General features: G+C 39.8%; 1 protein-coding gene across 2 annotated transcripts in view; it reads right to left on the reverse strand.

Annotated features, from left to right (window-relative positions):
- Positions 1 to 6,531, reverse strand: part of DIAPH3 (diaphanous related formin 3) — a 562,409-nt gene that overhangs the window by 185,566 nt on the left and 370,312 nt on the right. The gene's annotated exons all lie outside the window — the stretch shown is intronic.

The following is a 6,531-nucleotide window of genomic DNA, read 5'->3' on the forward strand; positions in this document are numbered from 1 at the left end:
TGACCCACTCTAACTGAACGTATGTACACGTTTAGAGCACAGGCCCAGGGCTGGGAAACCCGAGCGATCCAACCCATTCTTGGAGCTGTGCTTTTTCTACCCTGCCCATGCTAACTGAGCTATTTTTAAACTCTTGGAGCTTTCCCCAACCGCCAGATCCACCACCCCTCTCCAGCCCCATGAACTCCCCCTCCCCACAAACCTACTACCCACCTCCATTCTGCTCACCTTCCCCACAACTATGACTTACTTAGATAGTGTTCCTGGTGTGGCTCTTGGTACTGGTGAATGTGTGCACTAATGGGCACCTGACCTATGATCATGTGGCTTAAAGCAAGCTGCATAATTGTAGATTGGGTCCCAGGAATGTCTGCACATGCCCTCAGTGTAGGGTGTTGGAGATAAAACAGTATGAGACCACATATTTATAGATGTATTGTAATACATCCACACACTACAGGAACAACCTAGCATTTTCAGCCTGCTATTTTGAGTGTTTGACCATGCAACCATAGTAATGTTCTTTTTAAGTAGATTTTTTCCCTTCCTTCTTTTTGGGGTATGCAATTATCCAGTGGGCATTTCTTAAAACATACACTGAAACAGATAAATGACACAGCCGCATCTACTTCATGTAATTCTGATGTAGTTCACTGTGGGCCAAATGTTGCCCCAGCAATCTCAGTTCTCTGCCTCACACAGCCCTTTTGTCATATGTGTATGCTCCTTCCCCCTATCCTAATTTCGCTCTCACATAAATGACTAATTCCAGTCTCTGTCTCTTCTTCCCCATCCTGGTCTCCAATTCCAGACAATGCGTTTTCTTGATCAAGGAATCCCCTTCCATTTCCACCTTCTCTTTCCGCCTTTCAAATTGGCATGTGTGCTCAACAAACAACTGGCTCAGGCTTTATCTCTTTTCTTCATCCCTCCTAGTTTATTTTCCTTTCCTCTCTTGTCCAGTCTCTTCAGAGTTCTTGTCCCAATATACTCCTTTCCTTCTACAGTGGTGAAGATTTTATCCCCTTCTGTATTTGTTCTGCCTTTATATTGCTTAAGTACCACACAAAAGACTAGGAAACAGATCTAACAAGGGATTTGGTGTGGTGATGTTTAGTCATTAAACCTAAGATTTATGCATCTGTCTCGGAGAAGTATTCAGAACTCTGGATTAGGCACTGAGGCTCCCCATACAATGCATGGGAGAAATTGAGCACCTAATATTGTGGTTGCATTTTTGAAATGCTATCAATACCACCTGACAAATAACTGAGATTTTCTTTTGTTTTTAATGAAAGGAGATATAGTTTCTTGCAATCTAAAAGACATGAATGCACCATATTAAATTAAGTCATACTCTAGTGCATTCACTAGAACGGATTGCTGCGTTTTAACTTCTGAATGAACATTTACAGAGAGTAAGCTCAAGCCCCATAACTTGTGATAAGGCTATTGACAGGGAACGCAAGCTATTTTCCTATGATTTTAAAAATGGAGACATTCTAAATAAACTAATATAATAATGATGGTGTTATGTTACAGTTGCTGTTAGTGTAATAGTTTCTATAAGCTTTAAAGGGATGTTATATGCACCTGAACTAGGAAGTTATGGGCATTTTCTACACATCTTTTTTCCCCTCACAATGCACCAGAGATCTGCTGCTCCGCTGATGTGAACTGTGCTGTGCTGCACGCAGTTGTATAAGCAGCGAAATGCACATCAGCACGCAGAGAATGGCGCCAGTGTGCTTTTGAACTAAAACACCTTCTCTATGTTTTAATTCAAAAGTGCACTGCTGGCATTTTCTCAGCACTGATGTGCATTTCACCACTTACACAACTGTAAATGATGCAGTGCCAGATGCTTTTCAAAGTGCCCAGCGCATAAGCACTTACATATGTAAAAATGCCCAGTGAGCCTTAATGTTTCTAAAAGTGCATTAGGTTCCTTGGCTGACACAACAAAGACTATCTATTAGCAAGAGTTATACAAACTTACCAGCATCCATGAGGTCAGCTACTGAGAACAGAAAACTCAAAAAGAGTTTTGGGTGTCTTTCAGGGCAACTTCAGTTGCATGCTTTTAGGCTTGGAACACAGGATGTAAGTAGGGCATACTATTTATTGCTGGTGTACAGACATTCCCAAAATCTCTTATTTGTCATAAACAGTGACGTAGGACATTGTGTAATGTACAATTATATAATCAATACAGTGCCTTGCAATCACTGTGTACAATGTTATGTCTAGTAGGCCTAGTCAAATGATATGTTGGGCAAGTTAACAAAATCAACCATTCTGAAATGCTAATCATCCTGAAATGTACTGGATCGATTTTGCTATAATAAAGTATATGGCACATCAATGGCAATTTTGCTGAACACACCTTACACGTCATAAAGCAAAAGTGAGCAAATCAACTGGCAAGGACTGTTTTTTCAACTTCCATTCTGATGCTGAAAATAAAGAAGTCCAGAGCAAATTGATCTTGTCTGTTAAATAATCAGACACTCTCTCACAGCCACTGTAACTAAGTCAAAAGAGATCAAATTTATCAGGTTTTTTCTACAAAATACAACAGTGGCACTGGTCTATATTTCACAGATGTTATTCCTGAGCCGAGAACTCCACTTTCACCAAGGATTCTACTAACAGCAAAAACATTTAGGACCCTTACTGAGGCTCAAAGCAAGTCTCTTTTCACTGCTTGTAAGCTTTCTTCCCTGCCGATTTTATTAAGTTCAAAATATTTTTTTTCCTCATTGCATACAAGAAATGATTACCGGGATAACATTATCAAAAGTAAAAGTTACTAGGTCTGGAATGTCCAAAAGCTCCGAAGTTATTCTATCAGCTTATGTAAAATGATAAGGGTCAGAAGACCTTCTCTTTGAGGATCTCAAATCACTTAAATACATTAGACTTAAAATATTCTTATTAGGCATTTCAGACATGGAAAAGCTGAGGCACCACAAGGTTATCAAAAGAGTTCAAGACAACAGAAAGAATTAACAGCATAACTATAAATACAACCCAAAACACTCTTAGCTTCTACTCATACACTTAATTTCCACTCTGAAGACAATGTTCTTCTCCTTCTTACATATAAGAAATGACAGTAGGGATGCTTTCAAAAACATAAGTTATTGGAAATTTGGAAAACACTAGTGTTACTATATCATTATGTGAAATGATGACAAAGAAACAAAATTATGTAGACAGAGAAATCTATACTGTAAAAACTATATTTAATGATTACTTAAGCCACCAGTGTGATGCAGTCATGCAAAAAGGTAAATGCAATCTTAGAATGTATCTAGAGAGTTATTTCCAATAAAGATAGGGAAGTATTAATGTCACCGTAAAAGACACTGTACAATCATCTGTACAAGGCACTGGTAAAACATCATCTGTAATAAAGCGTAAAATTCTGGTCACCCACATTCAAGGAAGATGAACTCAAACTGGAAAAGGTGCTGAGAAAGGCTATGAGGATAATCAGGAAATAGAGAGTCCATATTATAAGAAAAGAGAAGGAAAGCTTGGGCTTTTCAGTCCTGCAAAACAAAAGGCCAAGATGGGATACAATTGCTGTTCATAAATACATCAGGGATGAAAACCCCAGGGAGAAAGAAATGCTGTTCAAGTGAAAATGTTGGCACAAAAACATATCTGTATAAACTCACTAAGAATAAATTTTGTCTGATATTAAAAGAAGGTTCCTAAACCACTAGAACATGCAGGTTCTAAAAGGGAAAAAAAAAAAACACATAACAAACAAATAAAAAAAACTCTATTGATCAAAGTAGAGAGGCCACAAAAACTGTCAGACAAAACTTAATAAGGTTAAAAAACAGATACTAAGGTCTCTGAGACCCATTACCCAGACATGATTAACAAGGTAATCATTCCTTAAACAGAAACCAGGCACATGTGGAACGCAGTAAGGTGTGACAATGCATCATGCATTAAACTGAATATATGGCTGGGACCTGTCAAAACTCTGTCAGTATAGAAGTTTATACCACTCCCAGGGCATGGGGAGAAAGGCATCAGGCTGTCACAGCCCAATGCCAGACGCCCCATGCTGAACGGACTGCCGGTGGGGGAGGGGGATACTGCTTTGGTTCCCAGCCCTAACTAATAAGCATCTGATTAGTTTCATCTGCTGGTGCAGACTCCCCGGGATCCCTCTACACCAGCAAGTAAAGCAAGATTGGAATTAAATGCCTATCCCAAAGTTCTGTATGGCATGGCAGGATGCACTAGTGTTGGAATCAAGGATTAGATCCCATCACTTTTTAAACTAAACATCTGTCAGGGGCCCTAGGAGGTGGCACCTTCAATAGCAGTGCACCAGATTAAGTGAGGCAGGAGATTGCTTTCAGTAATATTATTGTAAATGTGTACATATTAAGAAAACAATATAATTTACAAGTTTGTGACTATTTCCAGGTAGAACGCTGTGGCTTGCCTTTTTTACAGAGTAGTTTTAACATGTGAATCCCCTACCTTATGTGTAAGGAAGAGCTGCTGCTACCACTTCTCTGTAACTTAAGTTACAGGAGCAAAACACTCCAGCACAATATGTCAGAGTTTATTGCGTCACATTAATTTCATGTGTAGATGTGCCCACTGTGTATTTCACTCTAACTTAAGTTACAGTGTTCAGTGCGAGTGAAGGAGCTTCCCTGCTTCTCACTTCACCCTTCCCACAGAATAGGTACAATATGAAAACAAAATTACTTCTTAGCTTCCTATGAACTAAGGAATCAAATTAAAATACAGCAAACAACAATTAAATTAATTGAGGTGTTGCTAAGTATTCCACCAGTTGTATTGTTTATTTTAATATTCTTCCTCTGTATGCAAAGCCTTACACAGACATAACCAAATGTTACATCTAACTGTATATTTCAATACTTTACCTTAGATAGTGGAAAATAAAAAGGTACTCATAAGTGCAGATTATGGAAGTTTAATTGTAACCAGTGGGTGCTGAGACTTAACTACTGCAGTTAAAAACAGGTATATTCACATGGAGAAATCAGAAGTAAGTGATAATATACTATACCCTCTAGGTTTTCCTATCACACAAAACTGCTTAAAAAAATCATACTGGATGCATCTACATGAGACAGTTACTGCAGAGCAGACTAATTAGCTCCACAGTAAAGTCTCAGCATCTGCACATGAGGCCCTACTAGGCCGTAGTAAATTAATTATGTCTGCTGTAGGTTAGTGCAGTAAAAGCTGTGCTATCTGGTACCTTACAAGCCGGCATGCTCTATTAACCAGCAGGCCAGCTTGTAAGGGAAAAGCGAAACTGGAAGTTCCCACCGTGGCACTTCAGGTTTTGCCAAGCCCCATTGCCCAGGGTAAAGCAGCTTGCATGGGGCCCCCCTCCCTGTCCCTTGGCGCCTGTGGGAGGGGCGGTGGTGTGGCAGGAGTGGCGGCAACACCCCGGACACGGCAGGAGAGACGGTGGTCTGAACAGGCAAAGACGCCTGTTCGGGCTGCTCAGTTAACTGGCATATTTTGTTATCCAGCACCACCCCCCTGATCTCCATGGGTGCTGAATAACAAAGCTTTTACTGTACTTATAAACATAAGTATTGTTCTAAGGCTGTCTTTAGTGCACAGCAACACATGGGCAAAGACTGATCGGGGTGCTTCAGTACAGGGAATGCTTGCTAGCTAGCCCTGCACTGGAGTACCCCTGTGCCCCAGTCAGACCCTCTGCAACAGCGCTGAGCCAGGAAGGAGCAGCTCCATGCTGGCAGGCTGAACCCCTGGGTCCACTGCAAGCCAAGGCTGCTCTGACTCAGCTAAACATGCTGTGGTCCTGTAAATGCAGCACCCAGGAGCAATAAACTCCAATGCAATGTGTTCCAAAGTTTACTGCATCATATTAATTTTGTGAGTAGATGCATTCACTGTGTATTTTAATGTCAAAGCAAAATATTTTAATGATTTCAAAATAATCCATTTGCACAACTGATTTCATAACTGATATTTTGTCTGTGAAATTTAAACAAAACACTGATACTAATTTTAATCATACTTATATGTATTTTTTCCTCAATTATATATATCCAGAATGTTTTACAACACATTGAGCCAACAATTTGCAAAAGTAGTAAACAAAAGTAGTAAGAAATAGGATCTCAAACTCAATGCCAATGACTACTGTATTAAAATATGGTGTTGTGTAATTAGCAGTTAATATCTTTATTGTTGAGTCCGTTTTTTAACACTCAATTTAAAAAGAGCATCCCTAAAATTGCCAATATAATTAATGATGACCATGAAACAACCTTTAACAACTAAAGGTGCAGCGATACATTGATCCATATTGTACTGATACCGATAAAAAGAAAATTGACATTATTGGTAAATTGGCTTTTTTTGGCTAATGTGGAAGAGAATGTCGCCAATAAATCCCACGTGCACGGGCACAGCCGCAGCATGTATGCAGCCAGGAGTGAGGCCCAGCAGCTTGGAGAGCAGCAACTGGCTGGTAAGTCTATG

This window comes from Gavialis gangeticus, unplaced genomic scaffold, assembly GCF_001723915.1.
Source record: "Gavialis gangeticus isolate Ggan-Ray unplaced genomic scaffold, GavGan_comp1, whole genome shotgun sequence".
NCBI classification, from domain to species: Eukaryota; Metazoa; Chordata; order Crocodylia; family Gavialidae; genus Gavialis; species Gavialis gangeticus.